This window comes from Melanerpes formicivorus, unplaced genomic scaffold, assembly GCF_026170545.1.
Source record: "Melanerpes formicivorus ecotype bairdi unplaced genomic scaffold, bMelFor1.0.p_v2 SCAF_119, whole genome shotgun sequence".
NCBI classification, from domain to species: domain Eukaryota; kingdom Metazoa; phylum Chordata; class Aves; order Piciformes; family Picidae; genus Melanerpes; species Melanerpes formicivorus.
In genome coordinates this window covers 801,890-826,191 of record NW_027142471.1, presented here as the reverse complement: position 1 = coordinate 826,191, position 24,302 = coordinate 801,890, and the positions used below count along the sequence as shown (strand labels likewise).

The window sequence follows — 24,302 nt, the reverse complement described above, 5'->3', positions numbered from 1 at the left end:
GTTACGCAAGGAACTAACTCAGAGGGTTCCTTGGGATACAGCCCTTAAAAACAAAGGGGTCCAGGAGAGCTGGGCCTACTTCAAGGAAAAACTCTTGAAAGTGCCCGGACAGGCTGTGCCAATGTGCCGGAAGATGAGCTGCCGGGGCAGATGGCCAGCCTGGATGGGTAATGAACTCCTAAAAGAACTAAGGGACAAAAAGAGGGTGCACCATCTTTGGAAGAAAGGTGAGGCAACCCATGGAATGTTTAATGATGTTGCTAGGTCTTCTAGGAAGAAAATTAGGGAGGCAAAAGCACATTTGGAGCTTAAACTGGGCTCTACTGTGAAGGACAAAAAAAAGTCCTTCTATAAATACATTAATAGCAAGAGGAAGGGCAAGGACAACCTCCACTCTTTGGTGGACACGGAGGGGAATGTTGTAACCAAGGATGATGAAAAGGCAGAGGTACTTAACACCTTCTTTGCCTCAATTTTTACTAGCAGGACAGAATGTCTTCCAGACAGCTGGCCTGCAGAGCTGGCAGAAGGAGCCAGGGAGCTGCACAGTTTCCCTGTGTTCCATGAGCAGGTAGTTGGAGCTCTCCTCAGCCCCTTGGATCCCCAAAAATCCAAGGGACCAGATGGGATCCATCCTAGGGTGCTGAGAGAGTTGGAAGATGAGCTGGCCAAGCCACTCTCCATCATTTTTCATCAGTCCTGGCTCACTGGCGAGGTCCCAGAGGACTGGAAGCTGGCCAACGTGGTGACCATCCAGAAGGAGGGCCGGTTGGATGAGCTAGGGAATTATAGACCTGTCAGCCTGACCTCAGTGCCAGACAAGATCATAGAACAGGTCATCTTGAGTGCAATCACACAGCACTTAGAGGATGGCCAAGGGATCAGGCCCAGCCAGCATGGATTTAGGAAGGGCAGATCCTACCTGACCAACCTGATCTCGTTCTGTGATCAGGTAACCCACCTGGTGGATGTGGGTCAGGCTGTGGATGTAGTCTACCTGGACTTCAGCAAGGCCTTGGACACCGTCCCCCATAGCAAACTCCTGGCCAAGCTGTCAGCCCATGGCTTGGATGGGAGCACACTGCATTGGGTTAGGAACTGGCTGGAGGGCCGAGCCCAGAGAGTGGTGGTGAGTGGTGCCACATCCAGCTGGCGGCCAGTCACTAGTGGTGTCCCCCAAGGATCAGTGCTGGGCCCCATGCTCTTTAACATCTTTATTGATGATCTGGATGAGGGCATTGAGTCCATCATCAGTAAATTTGCTGATGACACCAAGCTGGGGGCAAGAGTTGATCTGCCGGAGGGTAGAGAGGCTCTGCAGAGGGACCTGGACAGGCTGGACTGATGGGCAGAATCCAACGGCATGAGATTTAACACATCCAAATGCTGGGTTCTGCACATTGGCCACAGCAACCCCATGCAGTGCTACAGGCTGGGGTCAGAGTGGCTGAGAGCAGCCAGGTGGAGAGGGACCTGGGGGTGCTGGTCAATGGTAAGCTGAACATGAGCATGCAGTGTGCCCAGGCAGCCAAGAGGGCCAATGGCATCCTGGCCTGCATCAAGAACAGTGTGGCTAGCAGGAGCAGGGAGGTCATTCTGCCCCTGTACACTGCACTGGTTAGGCCACACCTTGAGTCCTGTGTCCAGTTCTGGGCCCCTCAGTTTCGGAAGGAGGTTGACTTGCTGGAGTGTGTCCAGAGAAGGGCAACAAAGTTGGTGAGGGGCTTGGAACACAGCCCTATGAGGAGAGGCTGAGGGAGCTGGGGCTGCTTAGCCTGGAGAGGAGGAGACTCAGGGGTGACCTTATTGCTCTCTACAACTACCTTAAGAACAGAGGTTTTAGACAGGCAGATGTTGGTCTCTTCTCCCAGGCAGCCAGTACCAGAACAAGAGGACATAGTCTCAGGCTGCACCAGGGGAGGTTTAGACTCGAGGTGAGGAGGAAGTTCTTCACCAAGCGAGTCATTCGTCATTGGAATGGGCTGCCCGGGGAGGTGGTGGAGTCACCGTCATTGGAGGTGTTGAGGAGACTTGATGGGGTGCTTGGTGCCATGGTTTAATTGTTTATGTGGGTTGGATCGGTTGATGGGTTGGACATGATGATCTTGAAGGTCTCTTCCAACCTATTCTATTCTATTCTATTCTATTCTATTCTATTCTATTCTATTCTATTCTATTCTATTCTATTCTATTCTATTCCATTGTGGTTCCATCTGAAGTTGCAGAGATGTGGGGTTCCCAGCCCATGAAGAGGTGTCAGATTTAATCATCATCTCTGTTTGTCTGTATAAGGGGACTGACATGTCCTGCTGAAACAATTCATGGGTAGAGATAATGATCAAGAGAAAACTACAGGGACATCACTTAGCAGTTGTCATCGTGGGCAACAAAGACTCAATTTGGGGAAGATTAAATTAATTTCTTGCCATTTACAAAGAGAGAAGAATGGTGAGAAACAGGAAACCAAGCCAGAAATGCCTTCAACCCCACCCTCACCTCTTGTTCCCAGGCTCAGCTTCACCCTTCAGTTCCCAACCGTTCTCTTTCCTCCACCATCAATCACTGCAGTGCAGTGGGAATGTGGCTTGTGGTCAGAGCACAGCAGTTCTGTTCTTATGCTCCTTCCTCTTCCCTCTTTTCCTCTGCTCCAAGGTGAGCCCTTCCCATAGCCTGAAGCCTCTGAAGACCTGATTCAGCGTGAGTCCTGCCCATGGGCTGCAGTCCTTCTGGCTGAGGCTACTACAGTGTGGGAGCAGTCTCCAGTGTGCAGGGGGGACAGATCCTCCTGGGGATGTCCATCTGAAGTGGTGTGGGGTCCTCCACGAGCTGCAGTGTAGATGCTCCACCATGGTCTCTCCTACAGGCTCTAGGCCACTCTCTGCACCATCACCTGCAGCACCTCCTCCATCTCCTTCTGACCTTAGCAGCAGCAGAATTCTGTATGAGTGGGCACAAAGGAGTACAAAGCAAGTTCAGCAGAAAAGGACCAGTTCAGGCTGCTGCAGGAGAGCATAAAGTAAATTGAGATTAATGAGACATTAAACAAAAAAATGAGAGTTCATATCTCACTCTGATTTGGAGTGCTGGGGTAGCAGTAATAGCCCCTGATAAGGGGGTCCCATTGGCTGATGAATGTAGGAACCCCATTACTGCTCTAGCAACGGAATTCCACAAATGCTGAGGGCAGAGAATCTCAGAAGTCTTCTCAGAAGTCCTTAGAGTCCAGCCAGGTGTATAAACTAAAGCTTGCTCCAATCAAAGGGTGCCAACATGTAAGGGGGAATAAAACCCTGCCACATGTACAAACTAAATGCATTCTTCCAAGGAAATGAGCCAGCACTTCAGGGGGCTGCGCTCTGCAGGGTGTTTTTCCTGGCTCACAGGGAATGTTAGTGTTTTGTCCTTGAAGCATCAGATTTTCTGGTTGAAGAATCCCAGGCTGGGCACATGTCATTGCCTCAACAAGCTCAGGCTCCTCTGAGGGGCATTTGAGAATTTAAATAATCTTGAGGAAAAAAAAGTTGCAGCATTAGAAGCACATAAAGATTGGGAAAGAAATGCGGCAGAATTACAACCATCAAATGTCCCTCCTGGAGCCTTCTCATATCTGCTTTTCATGTCTTCTCTGAAAAAAAAATTAACAAATGTAGCTAATTGTGGTTGCTTTCCATAATGTTCTCATCACCAGGTCCTTAATTGCTCCATTTCACATTGCCCCTGAGCCTCTCTCACCCCTCAGGGCACTTTCACAAAGGGTTCTGCCCGGCATGTCCCAAGGGAGCAAGTATCTGCTCTTATGGACTGAAGGGTTTGCAGTTTTGCCTTCTGCTTTGCAGAGACACTGCACACCACAGACATGACAGAGATATCAGCTTCTCCAAAACCCCAAGCAGAGCATAGGTCTGCAGCCGGGATCTGGCATTTAAGACATCCTGCTTATGTTCTGGCTCACAATATTCTCTTCCATGTGTCTGCAGGGGTCAAGCTGGAAAGACAGTGAGTCAAGGTCAGGATGAGGTCTTGTGGCTATGAGTGCAGTTCAACAAAGTCCAGCCAGAGACAAGGCAGCTTTTAGGTGAATCTGGGAAGTCACTTCCATGTCATTCCAAGCAGAGACCACTGTGGGCCAGATACAGGCACAGATGTATCTATCACACAGGGAGATGGTAATGAGGTTGGGGCCCAGCAGTACAACGTTTAAGCTTCAAACATTCTCCCCTATGACAGAGAAGTAGGTCCTGGCTTGGTGCCAGGGTTTAGTTGATTAAGTGGGTTGTATTGGTTGGTGGGTTGGATGCGATGATCTTGAAGGTCTCTTCCAACCTGGTTTATTCTATGTAGGTATTCTATATCCTGGCTGAAAGCCTCCCATCAGCACCATCTGGCGCTGATCTCAGCAAGACCAACAAGGCAAGGGGCATGCAACAGCTACAATGCCTCTAAACTGGGTCAGTCCAACTGTGCAATGAGGCAGAGTAGAGAAACGTCAGGAACTTGATCCGTTTAGGCAACTTGGCTGATCAGCCACAAAAGTGTATCTGGCATTGAGAAGGACAGGAGCAGCCCGGCTCCCATCCCATTCACCATCAATGCTGCACCATAAAGTGATCCACACTGGGACAAAGCCTGCACAGATGGGCAGTGGTTCTTGGCCTTTCTCTCTAGTAATAAAGCAAGAAATGGAAGCTGCAGAAGCAGAGGCTGCATTGCAGTTCTCTGAACACCTCTTTGACAGGGCAAAGCCACAACTAGTCAGATGTAGATGTCATTCCAACCACCACTGTGGCAATGCCAGCGACGAGCAGTGTGAGCAATCTGGCAGTGTAGGCCTAGAGCCTGGCATGGTGGTAGGCCATGCTCAGCATAAGGGCAGAAGTGGATAGCAGTGTAGCAAAACAGTGCTGTGCCTGCAGCATGCAACTAAAGCAGGGCACTGGTAGCTATAAACATAGAGAGTTATCTTGGAACAACAGGACATGCACCTGCATCAACAACCTCGTTGTGTCATTAGTAGTTGGACCAATAATCGATAGTATGATGTGTGGTCACTCATGGGAACGAATGAAGCTATGCCAGTGTGGCTCTCTGAGCTTACATAAGTTGTTGAAGTTCCCTTAATATGCACTCTTCTTTTACTTTACTTTGCTATACAATACTCACTATGCTCGCACTATAGTCCTACAATACTGGAACAATAAAGGAACAACACTCGATGATACTGGTCGTCTGTATTGACTCCATTCTCCATCACCAACACTCCACTCCTTACATAACATGAACCTGCTGCCAGGAGGAGTGCAGTAGCAGGCCCCCTGTCATGACCTACACATCCCTTCAGGAGAGGTACACAAGCAAAAGCAGACACACATCTGCTCATGCAGGCTGCATGCAATCATGCAAAAAGCCCTGGGCAGCTGGATGAGAAACACAACAGCAGTGCCCATTTCCTGACAAGCTGGCCACAAACAAGCCCTCAGGAATGACACAGGTACACATCACCTGCCTGCATGGGATGCCACCAGCACTGCAGCTGACTCTTCTGCCTGCACTGACATCTGTCTGCCCTGCACACCCTTGGGGATCTCACCTGGGCACTGAGAGCAGACCTCCCAATGGAAAGAATGTGGCAGAAGGCAGGAAATGAAGCAGCAGCAGGACAGGAACCCAGGATGCAGCCAGTCCCTTCTGCTGGGATGGTTTGCATTTGTCATGAGCTGCTCACAGAATTCTTCCTTCCACAAAGCTGCCTCTGGGCCTGAGGCACTGCAGCACTGCTATAAAAGGCAGCCCAGCTCTCTGCTCTCTCATCCACTTCTCTTGCCTCCTTCTCCTTGGCAACCAGGTGAGTCTGAAGCCTCTGCTCCTCCTTCTGTAACATCAGGTCTTTGCCCAATGGAATCTCATCTGGACTGGGACCTGATACTCCTAGGAGAAAGAAGGGGAGAGAAGATCTTCAGCAGAGAGAGACTGGGACGTAGATGAGCTTAGAAGAGAGCAGGATATGCTGGTGCAGGATGGAACCTGGACTCCACTGTGGTTGGGTGCAGAGCTGCTTCTTATGTTTTCCCATATTGAGCTTCCATGACATTCTCTCACAGGTACACCTGCAGCCCAAAACCATGTCCTGCCCTGAGAAGTGCCAAAGCTGCCAGCCCTGTGAGCCTTGCTGCCAGCCCTGTGGCCCAACCCCACTGGCCAGCAGCTGCAATGAGCCCTGCTGCAGGCAGTGCCAGAGCTCCACCATCATCATCCAGCCCTCCCCTGTGGTGGTGACCCTGCCTGGACCCATCCTCAGCTCCTTCCCACAGAACACTGCCGTGGGCTCCTCCACCTCTGCTGCTGTTGGCAGCATCCTCAGCTCTGAGGGAGTGCCCATCAACTCTGGGGGCTTTGACCTCTCCTGCATCACCAACCGCTACTGCTGCCGCCCCTGCTAGAGCTGCTGGCAATGGCCTTGGCTAGAAGAACTTCCAACATCTTAGACCTTGATGCTAGACTTGAGATACAGCTTTGGACCACTCTGTTTATATTACTTCTGCGTCCCTGATGCCTCCTGTAAGGGTGGCAGGCAGGGGTCAGCCTGTGCTGTCTAGAAGTGTGGATTATGTCTATATTTGCTTCTTCCGCTCTCTTCTCTCTCTCTTCACTTTGCTGTAGCTCTCTCCCAGTGTCTGCCTAGCTGGCACCTGTTGGCCTCCCTTCCTTGGCAGGGCAGGCAGATGGACACCCTGCAGCAGCCCCACCCTATCCCCATTTAAGTGTCTGCCCCTGGTGCAACTCCTTTTCTACTCTGGACTCATTAAAGTTGTGTTGCATTCAAATTTTCTCCTCTGACTCCTCTTTCCTTCTGTGGTGACCATTCCACTGTGCTCAGGAGAAATGGTGATTTGGGAGACCACTCTGTTGGGTTTAAAAGAGGATCCAATTTTGTTTGAAGAGTTTGGAGGTGGTAGAATTCACTGCACCAAGTTGTCCTTGGTGTGCGTGTTGCCTCCTGTTACTGCCACATAAGTTACACCTCTGGTGTTCCAAGTGTCTAAACCAGTAAGGTGGAAGCAGGAAACAATATTTCATACCCGTAAATCCTGTGCCTCTTTATGTGTAGAGGAAGAGATCATAGGATTCACTGCACTGGGTTGCCCTTTGTGTGCAGTACTTTGGAGTTGAGCAAGACATTCCTGGCTACTCCAGAGCCAATGGCTATCACTCTCACAGCCTTGTTATTGTCTCTTTCCAGGTGAGTCTTGAGCCCTGGTCCTTGGAGTGTGTTCAGTGAATGGGGAACCCAACTGGAGCTACCCTTGGCTGCAGAGCTCATGGCTGTGTTAGGCCAATGTATGAGGCTGAAAATCTTTGTGTCTGTTGTGCAGTGGGTCCCATCTAGCTCTGGAAGGATCTTTCCTGGAGGAGGAGGTTCAAATAGAGGATGTGTCCTGATATAGATGTGATATTAATAAGCAGCAGAAATATTAATAAAATAACTATTATTTTGTATTAATATAAAAACTTGCCAATAACATTTTTGCAGTATCTTTACAGTCACAGGTGTATGGTCATGGTTGGTAATCTTCACAAAAGGGTACAGGCAACAGTTTAAATAATAAAGTGATCTCAGAAAATGCAAACCAGTTATTCAACTAGAAAGAGAACCTGCAGTGGAATATGCTGCTTGCCCACTAGGGAAAGACTCAGCTGGCACCTTGCTGCTGAAACGGTGAGGAGTCAAGGCAGAAGTGAGCCTTATACAAAGGAACAAACCAGTTACTCACAATTTATGAGTCCAGAATTTACTGGGGCTGCAGCATTTATAATCCATGAGTTACACCACCACACAGGGATTTATACAAAACCAAAATGGCATTAGAGATGTGAAAGCTGAAAGAGTACAGTTTCATGGTCTGTTGGGTTTGCAGCTTGTTGCTGTAGTGCAGACTTAGTGACAGCTTTATCCCTGAAGACTTAGTAGCTTTGTAGCTAAGCAGGAAAGCGGTTGCTGTTGAGGCTTGGGGAGCTTGGCCATGCCTGTCATGGCAGGGTCAAATGAGCCCTAGCACAAACCCAGACAGACTTTCATGTCTGACATGGTCCCCCACTCCCCCCTCTTTCCTGCAGAAAGTCGGGGTAATGCAGGAAACGGAACAAAGGGGACAGGACCATGCGTCTCTGGTAAACAGCCTTGTATGCAGGGTATGTGCACATGTGCTAGTGACTGCTCCTGCCTGATCAGGCCTGTGTTTCTGCCTTTTATGGCCACAGCCTGGCAGAAGCCCTTCTCATTGGGTAACTATATGCTGGCTTCAGTTGCCCTACTGGCCCAATTGAATCTTGGGCAAGATTTATATACAGGCTGATTTCTAGTCACCTTGCCTTGCTGAAGCCTTGCTCAAGCCTTGCATGCTTGGATCTGCTTGGACCTGTGTGGCTTGAAGTTGCCTTGGTTGCATTGCCTCTAGTGCCCGGTTCAGAGCCTGGGATAATACCAGGAGCCTACACACCACAAACTACGAGAGAAGCCATGGTCTTAGGAGTCAAAGCTCAGCCTGCTTCCCCTTGCAACCAGGATTTTGCTGTGCCTCAGTTTTCCCAGGACAAAGCAAGTGCCCATCACGAAGACGTGTCATTAACAGCCTGTCATCCACTGAATCCAGACCAGCCACCGAAGACCTTGTGGCCTTCCTTCCAGCACCCTGCCATGCCTGGTGCATGAGAGAGCCCCAAAGCCCAAAGCCTCTAATACATAGCAGAAGCACCTCCCACTGGAGTGGAATTAGCTGTGAGTAATGAATCCATTGCCTCTTTGGCTTAATGGTTCTTGTTGAATCTCCCCCTGTGAGAGCCATTTCTCTCCCGGAGGCTAAATCTCTTTTTCTGATATTCACAGTATAACTTAGGTTGGAAAGGACCTCGAGGATCATCGAGTCCATCCTATCAACACAGACCCCATGACTAGACCATGGCACCAAGTGCCATGTCCAATCTCCTCTTGAACGCCTCCAGGAACGGTGACTCCACCACCTCCCTGGGCAGCACATTCCAATGACGAACGACTCGCTCGGTGAAGAATTTCCTCCTCACCTCGAGTCTAAACCTCCCCTGGCGCAGCTTGAGACTGTGTCCCCTTGTTCTGGTGCTGGTTGCCTGGGAGAAGAGGCCAACCCCTTCCTGGCTATATTCCTACTAGTTTGCATAAAATTGTTAAAATTGTCACAGATACCTAACTCCTGTGCATCCCATTGTAAATATCTCTTCTAACCATACATTGAACCTATTTAATATGTTCTGGCAATTTTTCATGTTAATAAAAGTTTATTAATATTTTTATTAATATTTGCCATATCATTGATAAATTAAATATATATTCTTTAACAGTGCCACTGGCTGGTCTCTGGGGTGGTCCCTCCTCAGGGCACGTGTTGATGCAGCTCTCTTCCATGGTTTGTGGCATGCAGCAGGTTCTGTGGTGAGCTGAATGCTGCCAGAGAGTCAGGTTCACCTGGAAGGCTATGGGCTTGCCTGGTGCTGGTGGTGCTGCAGAGTTTGCAGAGCACAGTGACTGGCACAGACGGAGCTCTGGATCACCTGGCACTTGGGTCTCAGGGCTGTGGAGCACTGCAGTTTATGGGCAGCGGCTCCTTTCCCGGCTCAGCAGCCGGCACTGTTCTGGACAAGCCGGACCTTTTCCTCGGTCCTTGGACCAGGATGGCCATGGATGGCTGTGGCTCTCCACTCTCAAGTGAGCAAGCCTCAAACAGTTACTGCTCTTGGTGCTCCAGGATCAGTCCCCTCAGACCAGGTGTGCTGCAGTTTGCAGTGGTCATACGTGGAACTGCTGAAAAGAAGTTTGAGCCAGTTCTCTGCCAGCTCATAGGTGCAGAGTCTCTCACAACTGAGGCAAGGTCCTGGTTCTCCCAGGTCTCTGTCCCTTTCTGTGCAGGACTGATGTGATGCATTGCTGCAAAGGGCTCTTTGCTGGCTGAAGGTAAACTGAGGCCTGGCTTGGTTCTGGGTTACAGGCTAGCATGAAGCTTTAGGCTTTTCCCAGGTAGCAAACAAGCTTGACAGGGCTTCTTTCTGGACAGCAGGCAAGGTGCATTCTTTACAACCTTGCTTTGTATTTATCGTTTTCTCGAGGCTTGAATTACGCAATGGCAAACCTTGGTAAACACACCAATTAACCTGTAGCAGAGCATTTGACCAGAATTCTTTCATACATGGAAGAATCACAATCACAAACATAAGCAACTCATGAGCTGGACGCATGATTGTTGTTTACCCCAAGTAAGGCAGAGAGGAGAACAAGTCTAGGCGTGTTGGTGTTTACTCAGGCTAGAGGATGCTTGGATTTTGTTTTCAGCACTGGGCTGAAATATCCACTCCAGCAGGGAGAGGGAAGTGCAGGTTTGAGCAAAACATGCAGGGACATGTTTGGGGCTTATTTGGGCATAATTCTGGGCATATGTGCCCTTCTACCACATGTCCAAAGGGTGACTGGAGTTACGGATCTGGAGACAATTATTCCTGCCGGACTGTAACTCAAAACCACAGCAGAAACCCAAAAGCCTATAGTTTCATCAACACTAAGCAGTATCTGATTGTTTCTGACAAAGAAATTCTTCACAAATGCTGCCTTGGTTTCACCTGGCTTGCATGAAAACCTGGCCTGGAGCTGATTTAGCTTCGAACCCAACCTAGGCGTCATGCAGACACTAGTCCAGGGATTTCTGCCACATGGTTCCGTATGCATCTCATTTTTAATAATGGATTGCACCTTCTTTTCCTGTAAAACCTCTGTTTCAGAGATGCTTTCACCAGAGATGTCTGGTGCAGACTGGGATAAAAGTCAGCTGTATAAACTATTCTCTCTCTTTGTTTCTTCACTTTTGCGACTTGCGTGGCTTGCTTCCTTGTCTCTCTGACCTTGCATACAAGCTGAACTGTCTTCTGTTTAGATTGTGTAAGGTATTCGGGGGAAGGTGAAAGGAAGTAGAAGCAGGCAAGCTGTGAGCAGCCCCCTGGACTTTTCCAAAGTGGTCGGGGTGGCGGGGAGGAGGGGGCTTGTGTTGTTTGCAAATTGTAACTCTATGTAAATGTTGTGAATTTTGTACATATTCACTGCATTTCGTATTTCTAGATTTTAGTTTGCTTGTAAATATAGTTTCATTTGCTCCCAAAACCTTCTGGTGATTTATTTTGGGGGTAAATCTCCAAATTTCTGTTGGAAGTAATTCCTAAACCCACCACAGTGCACAGTTGTGTTTATACACAAATTCCTTGATCATTGGCTTGATCTAAGCCAAAAATGTCTTAAAGGAGACAGACTGGTGGTGAGAGAAAGTTCAGTTCTCCCTCCCCCACAAAGAAGCCACGGCTAACTCAGTCAGAGAAGCAAAATGGATATGAGCTATATTTACAAGCAGGATGAAATGCAAATGGATATATACACACTAGACAGTATTTACAATATATACAGACATACACAGCAAAGAAAGTAATACAGAACAAAACTCCCTCCTCCAACCAGAGGGGGGTTCCCCCCCCTGCACCCCTTCTCTCCTCCTACCTCCTTTTTTTCCCAAAAGGGTTAGAGAGAGAGAAAAGGTAATTAGTAAGGAGGAAAATTCTGTTAGCTCAAAGTGCACGCAAGAATTACTTTTTTTTCTTATCTGTTATCTCAAGGTTAGTTCCAGCAGCTGTTGCTCAGAGGCAGAAGCAGACAGGCTGAAAAGACAGAACAGACTGGAACTGAGACTTAAAGTGAACTAAAACTTAAAGTTGCATTTTACCTATCTACCAATGAAATTCATTTAGAATATCTGAATATTTTCAAAACATTCAGCCAGAGTGTTCCAGCAACTGTCCCTTTCTTAAAGGCACAGCCTAAAACGGTCACACAGACAAAACAGGAGACTAACAGACACTGATTTCTTAGTTATGTCTGCTCTTCTAGCAACACAATGCAATTACAGGTTTGGATGTCAGTTGGGAAAATGCTGTTGCACAACTAGTTAAAGTATTCAACTGTTTGGAGCAGATGACCCAAAATGTGCACACACCTCACTCATAAAGGGAAACTCTCCCACGAATACCCAGGATATATTTGTATGCTCACCAAGGAGTGGTGGGGATTGAGATTCATTAGGTTCTGTTCTAAAGGGCAGAAGTTCTGAACTGCAAAAGCTGATCCTGTGTAGCAAGACTCCATTTATGCTCCTGTTGCTTTCACTGTGGTCAATTGCTTAGTAAGCAGGTTCCCCAAGCAAAATAAAAGACCCCAGACAAAGGGGCACCAGAGATCTGATAAACATCAGCTCCTGCAAGGCTCACCTTGAGATCCTTCCTGCCTCGTCGGGGGGATAGTTTGCAACCGCCACAATACTCCACTGTACCCACTTGCAGAAAGTCCTGCTGCCACTAAGAACAGAAAAGATGGAGCAGGTGCTCCAGAAGACATTGCAGAGATTGCCTTCAGCCTGTGGAGGAGAGCATAGTGGAGGATCCAGGCTGCTGAACATGAAGGACACCATGCTGCATCAGGTGGACATCCCCTGCAGGATATGTGTCCCCTGCAGGACCCACACTGGAGTAGTGACACCCAAAAGGATTGCAGCCCATGGACAGGACTCATGCTGAATCAGGTCTTCAGAGGCTTCATTCTGTGGAAGGGTTCACCACAGAGCAGAGGAAACGTGTGAAGGGGAAAGAACTCTGACCACAACCCGCATTCACCACCACACTGCTCTGATTGATGGTGGAGGAAAGAGAAGAGTTGGGAATGGAAGAGTGAAGCTGAGCCTGGCATCAAGAGTTGGGGATGGGGTGAAGGCTTTTCAGGAGTGATTTGGTCTGTAAATGGCAAGAAATCAAATTAATCTTTCCTAAACTGAGTCTTCCTTGCCCATGGTGACAGCTGGTAAACAATGTCCCTGTTTTTATCTTGATCTTTGTCTTGAACGATGAGATATTTCACCATGAAACATCAGTCCCTGTGAACAGAGATACTAAGTCTGACATCTCTTCATGTGCTAGAAACCCCACACCTCTGCAACTTCAGAGGAAGCCCCAATGGATTCTTTCAAGGCACCTTTTGCATGTCTGTGGTGAAGAGGTTGTTAAATTTATTAATATGAAATATGAATTATGAAAATATTATTTTTTATTAATTATCAAACTATTAATAACCGATGAATCACCAACTTAAATACATGTTCTAGTGCATGTTCGTGAAATAGATTCCACAAGTGGCTTAGTGTTATGATTGTAACTTAATTGAACGATCTATAAACCCTTTCTATATTTATATAACGAAGGGTGCAGTTCCGCCGCTTGGCCACTAGATGGAGACTCGGCGGGACGCGGGCAGCTTCTGGCTATACATTGCAATATTACAATCTTTCTATGCGTCAGCGCTTACTCTGCTAGACGCGGATACTTTGAACTGAGTGCTAATGGATGGAAAGCACGTGAACGATATTCTGTTCCCTCCAGACGACAGGCATTGGTCTGGGTCGGGGTCGGCTTGCATGGCAGGGCAGGATGACGGTGGCCGGTAGGTGGGCTCGGACAACACGGCAGCAGGCAAAGCTATGGGGGTCGACCCAACCATGGCGGTTCTCGGGGCTGATGCAAACAGCCTCAGGGAGAGAATGCGACCGCGTTAGGTGGTGGATTCTTGTTTACTGAGCTCAAAGGAGCAGCGGGACTCTCGGAGTGGTCCCAGGTCCGTGCAGTATAGGCACAAACAATGCTTTAGTCTTCCCTGAGATTCACAGGGCTCAGAGCGGCACTCGGCGGCTCCTCTCCCGCTACGGCGGGCCTAGGCATACGTGGACTCAGTATCGATCAAGTCCTTTCTCCCCGACAACTGGGCAGATCTTACCCTCAGGGGTTGGTCCAGTCCTCCGGTGGCACAGTGGGCTCTCCCGGTCAGTATGACTGGCTATAGCGACACTGGATTCCTCAGAAACAGCAAAGGTCCTCCCTCTGGGCTTCTTAACAATGCAGAGGCTTTCAGTATGGGTGCATGTATAACAGAAGCTAACAACAATAAGCTCAATGGCAAGGCGGCAGCTCGAGAGTTACTCTCTCGAGCAAGCACAGAGACAAAGTGAATGAGGCGGGCAACTTGTTCACCAACTGGGGTGATACTTATACATTCCTCGAGGCTGGGCTTGACCAATGGGCACTCTCATAAACAACTGGCTTCATCCTATAGAAAGTGTGAAGCTAGAATTATGCCCATACTTGGTGTCAGCACGAGCGCTGCATGCCTGAGGAAGCAAAATCCTTTCCTAGCTGTACACCTGGGCATCAGCCAACCCTCAACATGCAAAGAGACTCATACTTCCTGAGACTGACCAGGGAGAACAAGCAGGAGGCGTTTGACACTTTCATGAGGCTTGAGAGATTGCAATCATTATTGGAAAGAATGAAATCCCTCAGGACAGAGTAGCAGTCTCAGTAAAACTGTTCATTACCTTCAAACTGTTGAACTGGAAAGAAATGCAACAGAATTTGTTATTTTGAATTTCTGTTGATGTTCATATTGCTTTTCAGATTGCACATTCTGGGCACAGAACTGGCTTAAGGTGCATCATTGTGTAGAATATTACTTTCAGTCTCCAGATGAATTCTGTTTTAATAATTAGAGAATCCTTTAGGAAAAATGCTAATTTTACAAAAGGAGGGAACTGCTCTTGCACAGAGATGTTCCAGAGCAGAGCTGGGATCTGGCAGTGGTGCAGTCTTAGAAGTCCAGAAACATTGCTTCAGGCTTTGAGGAAAAGCAGCCATGGACCTTTGGGCAGTGGGTGCTCTCCTGCAGTTGTGGCGACCCATGGGGCTGTGGGTTTCAAAGGGAAAGGGAGCTCCATTTTGTGGCTGATGCCCTGGTGTCTGAGTCCCATCTGCCAGAGAAGCTTTCCATCTCCAGAGCGTGACTGAGGAGAGGTGATTCAGCACAGCTCACGAGTCAGATCTCTAACAGGAGGTAGAAACAGCAGCCAGGAGGATGGAAAGACAGAGGATCTGCTTGGAAGATGCCTCTGCCCTGATGGTATTCCATTCTAAGCATCATACAGGATTTAAGACACTGCACTCCCCAGCAAAGGTGACCTTCTGTGTGATCAGAGTTCATCTCTTGTGCCCAGGTGGCCAAGAAGGCCACCAGCAGCCTGGTCTGGATCAGGAACAGTGTGGCCAACAGGACTATGACTGGAATCATCTCTCTGTACTCAGCACTGAGGAGGCTGCACCTCGAATACTGGGCTCAGTTTTGAGCCCCTCCCTCCATGAAGCACATTGAGAGGCTGGAGCAGGTCCAGAGAAGGGCAGTGAAGCTGGGGAAGGGTCTGGAGAGCAGGGCTAGTGAGGAGCAGCTGAGGGAGCTGGAGGTGTCTAGCCTGGATGCTGAGGGGAGACCTTCTACCAGGCAGCCAGCACCAGAACAAGAGGACACAGTCTCAAGCTGTGCCAGGGGAGGTTTAGGTTGGAGGTGAGGAAGAAATTCTTCCCAGACAGAGAGATTGGCCATTGGGATGTGCTGCCCAGGGAGGTGGTGGAGTCACCATCCCTGGAGGTGTCTAAGAAGAGCCTGGCAGAGGCACTTGGTGCCATGGTTCAGTTGATCAGATGGTGTTGGGTGACAGGTCGGACTGGATGACCTCAAAGGTCTTTTCCAACCTGGTTAATTCTGTTCTGTTCTGAATGACCTCAGCCATCCATGTCTGGAGAGAAGCTGCCTCCTGCCATGTGGACAAGTACTGCATGAGGTTCCAATTGCCAGTGTCATTGTGTGCTGGCCATGGATCTATGATGGGATAACGGAGTGTGGTGAAGAGGTTATTAAATTTATGAATATGAAATATGAATTATGAAAAATATTATTTTATTAATTATCAAACTATTAATAACCGATGAATCACCAACTTATATACATGTTCTAGTGCACTTTCGTGAAATAGATTCCACAACTGGCTTAGTGTTATGATTATAACGTAATTGAACTATCTATAAACCCTTTCTATATTTATATAATGAAGGGTGCAATTCCGCCGCTTGGCCACTAGATGGAGACTCGGCGGGACGCGGGCGGCTTCTGGCTGTACACAGCAATATTACAATCTTTCTATGCGTCAGCGCTTACTCTGCTAGACACGGATACTTTGAACTGAGTGCTAGTGGGTGGAAAGCACGTGGACGATATTAAATCCCCTTCAGACAACAGGGATCGGTCCTGGTCAGGGTCGGTCCATGGGATCAGCCCTCAGAAGTCGGCTCGCACGGCAGGGCGGGACGACGGTGGCTGGTAGGTGGGCTCGAACGACAGAAGCAGGCGAAGCTATGGGGGTCGGCCCAACCACGGCGGTTCTCGGGGCTGATTCTCTTTAGTGAGGTTAAAGGAGCAACAGGACTCTCGTAGTGGTCCCGGGTCCGGTACAATATAAGCACGAACAATGCTTTGGTTTTCCCTGGAATTCACAGGGCTCAGAGCGGCACTCGGCGGCTCCTCAGAGCGGCACTCGGCGGCTCCTCTCCCACTACGGCGGGGCTAAGCATGCGAAGGTCCTCCCTCTGGGCTTCTTCAACGATGCAGAGGCTTCCAGTATGCATGCATGTATAACAGAAGCTAACAACAATAAGCTCAATGGCAAAGGCTGCAGCTCGAGAGTTACTCTCTCGAGCAAGCACAGAGACAAAGTAAATGAGGGGGCAACGCGTTCACCAACTGGGGTGATACTTATAGATTCCTCGAGGCTGGGCTTGACCAATGGGCACTCTCATAAGCAACTGGCTTCAGCCTATAGAAAGCGTGAAGCTAGAATTATGCCCATACTTGGTGTAAGCACAAGCGCTGCATGCGCTGGGTGCATGCAAGCCTGGCTAATGCCTTGGCTTTTGTCTTCCTCCTGGAGGAGGGGGAACTTGCCCACATGCTGGGACAAGATTCAGTATCGGGGCATAATGTGCCTTCACCACACGGAGGGGACTGGAAGGAGGACATGTGACTGTCCCAGTTTGAGGCAGATCCTCCCTTGCCTCCCACTGGGGCAGAAAAATGAGACTCAAACAAATGGATTGCAGAAGTGATGGAAAGTTTAAATGGGAAAGCAGTGAGTGTTTTGCAGAGCTACAAGTGTGGTGACAGAAGAGATCCCAAAGTATACCCAGAAGCCTTCCAGCATTTCCCTTCTCCCTACCTGAGTGTATACCCAAAACCCCCTCCCCCCCTCCACTGTTAGACTAATCTCAGCTGGCCAGATTTGAGATTGCCTTTCTCCCTTCTCTTGGCATTAGGCCTAGCCAGGCCTAAGAGTCCTTGAGATAACTCCCATTCCATTACCAGATAGGGAGCATCTCCCATGGGAGCAGAAGAGGGAAGAAAGAAGTGTGAGACTTTGAAGATAGATTTAGAGGGAGCAGGATATTATGGGTATAAAATACACAGCTTCCTGTGCCCACCCACTGGGCTGGACACCCAGGGCACCAGAGGTGTGTGGTAGCAGCAGGAGGCACCCAGTCTAAACAACCACAGTGACTGTGGCTGTCCCCAGGCATTAATCTCTCTTCATCCATACTACCATCTCTTCCTCTGCAAATAAAGGAGGATCCTCTTTTGCACCCAACAGATTACTCTCCAAAACCATCATTTCCCCTGAGAACACTTAAAGGTTCACAATTGAAGGAAAGAGGACTCCGGGGGCCCGGCTTGGATGCAGCACAACTTTAATGAGTCCAGAGTAGAAAAGTAGTTGCATCAAGGGCAGCCACTTAAATGGGGATAGGGTGGGGCTGCTGCAGGGTGTCCATCTGCCTGCCCTGCTAAAGAAGGGAGGCCAACAGGTGCCAGCTAGGCAGACACTGGGAGAGAGCTACAGAAAAGTGAAGAGAGACAGAAGAGAGCAGAAGAAGCAAATATAGACATAATCCACACTTCTAGACAGCACAGGCTGACCGCTGCCTGCCACCCTTGCAGGAGGCATCAGGGATGCAGAAGTGATGTAAACAGAGTGGTCCAAAGCTGTATCTCAAGTCTAGCATCAAGGTCTAAGATGTTGGAAGTTCTTCTAGCCAAGGCCATTGCCAGCAGCTCTAGCAGGGGCGGCAGCAGTAGCGGTTGGTGATGCAGGAGCCCCCGGAGCTGATGGGCACTCCCTCAGAGCTGAGGATGCTGCCAACAGCAGCAGAGGTGGAGGAGCCCACGGCAGTGTTCTGTGGGAAGGAGCGGAGGATGGGTCCAGGCAGGGTGACCACAACAGGGGAGGGCTGGATGACGATGGTGGAGCTCTGGCACTGCCTGCAGCAGGGCTCATTGCAGCTGCTGGCCAGTGGGGTTGGGCCGCAGGGCTGGCAGCAGGGCTCACAGGGCTGGCAGCTTTGGCACTTCTCAGGGCAGGACATGGTTTTGGGCTGCAGGTGCACCTGTGAGAGAATGTCATGGAAGCTGAATATGCCATGTCCCTAAGTGCCAGGTCCACAGGTTTCTTGAATGCCTTCATGGATGGCAACTCCAGCAGTGTTTTGGGCAGCCTGTTCCAATGCTTGAGATCCCTTTTACTGAAGAACTATTTCCTCATATCCAGCCTGAATATCCCCTGGGGCATCATGTAACACATTTCCTCTAGTCCTGTCTGTTTCCACCAGGGAGGAGAGGCTGCACACACCTAACTCCTACCTCCCTTCAGGGAGCTGTAGGGAATGATGAGGTCTCACTTCAGCCTCCTCTTTTCCAGCCTGAACACCCCCAGCTCTCTTAGCCCCTCCTCATAGCCCAGGTGCTCCAGGCCCTTCTCCAGCCTTGTTGCCCCTCTCTGGATAGGCTCCAGGCCCTCAATGTCCTTCCTGTAGTGAGGGTCCAGAGCTGAACACAACACTTGAGGTGTGGCCTCCCCAGTGCTGAGCACAGGGGTCACCTCCTCTCCCTGCTGCCCACCCTGTTTCAGACCAAAGCCAGGATGCCATTCCTCTTCTTGGCCACCTGAGCACTGCTGGCTCATGTTCAGCCAACTGTCAACCAATAACCCCAGGACTCTCTCCAACTACAGCTTTCAAATCACGCATCCACGAGTCTGTAGCTTCCCATGGAGTTGTTGTGACCCAGGTAGAGGACCTGGCAATTGGCCTTGTTGAACTTCATGCAATTAGCCTTGGCCAGTGGTCTAACCTGTCCAGATCCCAGTGCAAAACCCTGGCTCTAGCAGAACAAAACAACCACCCAGGTTGGTGTCATCTGCAAACCTACTGAGGATGCTCTCAATCCCCTCATCCAGATAATTAAGATAATAATGATTACAGGTCCCAGTACTGAACCCTGTGTCCCAGCCAGATTTAATTCCATTCACCAGCAGCCTTTGGGGCTATCCATCCACCCAGTGTTCTATCCAGTGCAAATTCACTGGTGCTGAGGGAGCTGGGGAGGGGGTTGCTAGGCTGCTCTCCATCACATTCCAAAAGTCCTGGCAGTCTGGGGGGCAGGTCCCCAGGGACTGGAAAAGGGGAAACATAACCCCATTTTCAAGAAGGGAAAGAGGGATGACCCAGAGAACTATAGGCCAGGCATCATCACCTCTGTGCCCAGTAAGGTCATGGAGCAGATCCTCCTGGAGGCACTGCTGGAGCAGAAGAATAACAGCAAATTGGGCAAAATCAGCATGGCTGCACCAAGGGCAAATCCTGCCTCACAAACCTGGTGGCCTTCTGTGACAAGGTCATAACATCAATAGATGAAGGCTGAGCAACTGAGGTCATTGACCTGGAGGTGAGCACAGCCTTCAACACTGTCCTGCACCACATCCTGAGCTCCAGTTTGGTGCAGTATGGGTTCCATAGATGGAGCATTCAGTGGGTACAGAACTGGCTTGATGGCCACACCCAAAGGATGGCTGTCAATGGTCCATGGCCAAGGAGAGGCCAGAGACAAGTGGAGTCCCTCAGGGATCAGTGCTGGGACCAGGCTTGTTTAACATCTTTATTGGTGCCATGGACAGTGGCACTGAGTGCAGCCTCAGCAGGTTTGCTGATGTCACCAAGCTGACACCAAACTGTGTGGTGCTGCTGACAGCTGGAAGGAAGGGATCCTCCAGAGGGACCTGGACAGGCTGGAAGGAAGGGATCCTCCAGAGGGACCTGGACAGGCTGCAGAGCTGGGCCCATGACAACCTCAGGAGGTTCAACAAGACCAAGGGCAAGGTCCTGCAGCTGGGGCAGGGCAATCCCAGGCACTAATATAGGCTGGGCAGGGACTGGCTGGAGAGCAGCCCTGAAGAAAAGGACCTGGGGGTGCTGGGGGAGGAGAAGTGCAACAGGAGCCAGCAGTGAGCACTTGCAGCCCAGAGAGCCAAGCAGAGCCTGGGCTGCAGCAAGAGAAGTGTGGCCAGCAGGGCCAGGGAGGGGATTCTCCCTCTGCTATGCTCTGGTGAGACCCCACCTGGAGCACTGTGTCCAGGTCTGGAGCTTCTATTACTGGAATGATCTAGAAGTGCTGGAAGGTGTCCAGAGAAGGACCATAAGGATGATCAGAGGGCTGGAGCTGCCCTGCTCTGAGGACAGACTGAAGGAGTTGGAGTTGTGCAGTCTGGAGAAGAGAAGGCTTCGAGGAGACCTAATTGTGGCCTTCCAGGATCTGCAGGGGGCTACAAGAAAGCTGGGGAGGGACTTTTGAGGGTGTCAAGGAGTGATAGGACCAAGAGGAATGGAGTAAAACTAGAAGTGGGGAGATTCAGAGTGGATGTTAGGAAGAAGTTGTTCCCCATGAGGGTGGTGAGAGACTGGCACAGGTTTCCCAAGGAGGTGGTGGAAGCCTCCTCCCTGGAAGTTTTTGCAGCCAGGCTGGATGTGGCTGTGAGCAACCTGCTGTAGTATGAGGCATCCCTGCCCATGGCAGGGGGGTGGAACTGGATGAACCTTGAGGTCCCTTCCAACCCTGACAATTCTGTTATTCTATGAATCCAGCCATCACCTGTTCACAAAGAAGTTCCCAGGAGCTGGGAAGTCACCTGCATGTTAGGGTCCAAACTGACATCAGTGGGATTCATAGCCATGTGTGGACACAAATGTATCACAGCTGGAGATGTAACACAGGTTGGAGTTCAAAACTAGAACTTGAGCTTTAAAGGTGTTCCCAGGGAGAGGGAAGTAGGTTGTGGCTGAAGCCTCCCAGCAGCACTGTCTGACAATGCTCTCAGCAAGTCCAGAAAAGAGATCATAGTATCATTCAGGGTTGGAAGGGACCACAAGGATCATCCAGTTCCAACCCCCCTGCCATGGGCAGGGACACCCCACACTAGATCAGCCTGGCCAGAGCCTCATCCAGCCTGGGCTTAAACACCTCCAGGGACAGGGCCTCAACCACCTCCCTGGATAACCCATTCCAGGGCTTCATCACTCTCATGGGGAAGAACTTACTCCTCACCTCCAGCCTCAATCTCCCCACCTCCAGCTTCATTCCATTTCCCTAGCCCTATCACTACCTGAGATCCTGAGCAGTCCCTCCCCAGCCTTCTTGTAGGCCCCCTTCAGGTACTGGAAGGCCACAATTAGGTCACCTCAGAGCCTTCTTTTCTCCAGACTGAACAGCCCCAACTCCTTCAGTCTGTCCTCATAGGAGAGGTGCTCCAGCCCTCTGATCATCCTCCTGGCCCTTCTCTGGACACCTTCTAGCACCTCCAGATCCCTCTTGTAATAGGGGCTCCAGAACTGGAGGCAGTACTCCAGGTGGGGTTTCACCAGAGCTGAGTAGAGGGGGAGAATCACCTCCCTTGACCTGCTGGCCACACTTCTCTTGATGCAGCCCAGGATCTGATTGGCTTTGCGGGCTGCAAGTGCACATTGAGAGCTCATGTTGAGCTTCTCATTCACCAGCACCCCCAAGGCTCTCTCTTCAGGGCTGCTTTCTAGCCAGTCACTGCCCAGCCTGGACTTGTGCCTGGGATTGCCTCCACCCAGATGCAGGACCCTGCACTTGGTCTTGTTGAACCTCATGAGGTTGGCTTGTGCCCACCTCTCCAGCCTGTCAAGGTCCCTCTGGATGGCCTCCCTTCCCTCCAGCATTTCTGCTGCACCACACAGCTTGGTGTTATCAGCAAACTTGCTGAGGGTGCACACAGTGCTATTGTCCATGGCACCCACAAAGGTGTTGAATAAGACAGGTCCCAGGACTGATCCCTGAGGGACTCTGCTTGTCCCTGGCCTCCACTGGGACATGGACCCATTGACAGCCACTCTTTGGGTGCGGCCATCAAGTCAGTTCCTTATCTATCTAGTGGTCCACCCATCAAACCCATGTGTCACCAGTTTGGAGACCAGGATGTGGTGGGGACAGTGTCAAAGGCTTTGCTCAAGTCCAGGTAAACGACATCAGTTGCTCGCCCCTCATCTATTAATGTTGTCACCTGTTCAGAGAAGGTCACCCGGTTGGTCAGGCAGGATTTGCCCTTGGTGAAGACCTGCTGACTGTTCCAAATCACCTCTTCACTATTCTTCTGAGTCAGTAGTGCCTCCAGGAGGATCTGCTCCATGATCTTTCCAGGCACAGAGGTGAGACTGACTGACCTGTAGTTCCCTGGCTTCTCCTTCTTGCCCTTTTTGCAATGGGAGTAATGTTTCCCCTTTTCCAGTCTGTGGGGGGACTTCCCCAGACTGCCATGACTTTTGGAATATAATAGAGAGGGGTTTAGCAACCTCATCTGCCAGTTCTCTCAGTACCCATGGGTGTATCCCGTGGGGTCCCATGGTCTTGAACACTTTCAATTCATATTCGTATTCATTCGTATTCATACGTATTCCTATTCGTATCCATTTGGAAGAGGAAGGAGCGAGCTCAACCCTCTTTGCCAATTTGGATATGGAGGTTATAAATTCCTCCTTCAGCTCTTTCATGCAATCCTTTATCTCTCCAGTCAGAGTTTTAATGGCTGATAACCAAAGAAACGCGTGTGAGACTGTCCTCCAATTGCCTCATGTAGTCAGTAAAATAACCAACAGTAGGAGGCATTCCACCATAGTTTCTTGCCACGATTCTGCTTGCTAACATACCAGCATAATTGAGAGGATCAAGTTTAATGAGTTTCTTGGCAAGACCTGTTCCCACAGGAATTTCATCAGGATTCAACATACCATGATTTACACTGTGCTTCTGAGATGTTGAAGTGCCAGGACACTGAACTAATACATCCCAATAGATTCTGTTATCTCCATTATCCCTCTCCTCCCTCTGGCAGGAGCCAGGACACCACTAATTATGAGCATTGCATATACATGTACAGTTGACACAGCATTTAGTGTTAACAGTGTTAGGGCCACTGCCAGAGCAATCAAATTTGTTCTGGGAGACTGAGGTAGTAGCAGCTACCCTTGTGGTATTGTTACCTCTGGTTCTGCCACTCTGCAGCTCCCACACTCTCCCCAGAAGAACAGCAGTGGGTTGTCCATCCCACTTGATATTTTCACCAAATCGGTCACACAGGATTATCTGAAGACTCTCACATGACTGCTGCTGTCTGGGTTGAACTGGCCCGGTTCAAATTGGCCTTCTAGGAAGTCAGCATCAGTTTCTGATGGCAGAGACTGGAACCCGTTCAGAAGGTGAGGGGGAAAGAGAGGTATCCTTCTCTTTCACCAACATGGATATGGAGGTCTTAGGTTCCTCCTTCAGCTCTTTCATGGCATTCTTTATTTCTCCACCCAGAGCTGTTATGGCTGAAACCAATGAATCGTGTCCCAGACTGTCCTCCAGCTGCCTCATTTGATCAGCAAATTCACCAACAGTAGGAAGCTTTCCTTCATTATCTTTTCCTACAAGTTTGCTTGCCAGAATATTAGTATAGAATGGAGGAGCAAGTTAAATAAGCTTCTTCAAAAGAGCTTTTCCAACAGGAATCTCATCAGGATTCTATGTGCCATGATCTCCACAGATTACTTCTCTCACTGCAAACTCTCTCCAACACTTAATTCCCTGTTCAATTGTTAACCACGTATGTGGGTTCCAGGGTAAATGATCTGTGGACCCTGCCAGGCACTGATGGACTATATGAGCTTCCTCTATCATCTGCCTGTGTCCATGTGTGCTGGACAGGAACATTTGATGGGTAATGGAGGAGAGGGGAAATGGGGAGATGAGACTGTGGAACTACTTTCTTACCATCTATAGTATACAAACCCTTTGGAAATATCTTTTATTTTAACCTATTCACCCACCTAAGAATCATCAAGAGTTATTTTCAAAGAACAGAATCCTCTCCAAAAACACTGTTTCCCCAGAGCACACTTGAAGCTTCACCACAGAAGGAAAGAGGAGTCAGAGGCAAAAA

General features: G+C 49.6%; 1 pseudogene; it reads left to right on the top strand.

The window, feature by feature from the left end:
- Positions 1–5,709: 5,709 nt before the first annotated feature.
- On the top strand, positions 5,710–6,821 carry LOC137456176 (feather keratin Cos1-2-like; annotated as a pseudogene).
- Positions 6,822–24,302: the final 17,481 nt, after the last annotated feature.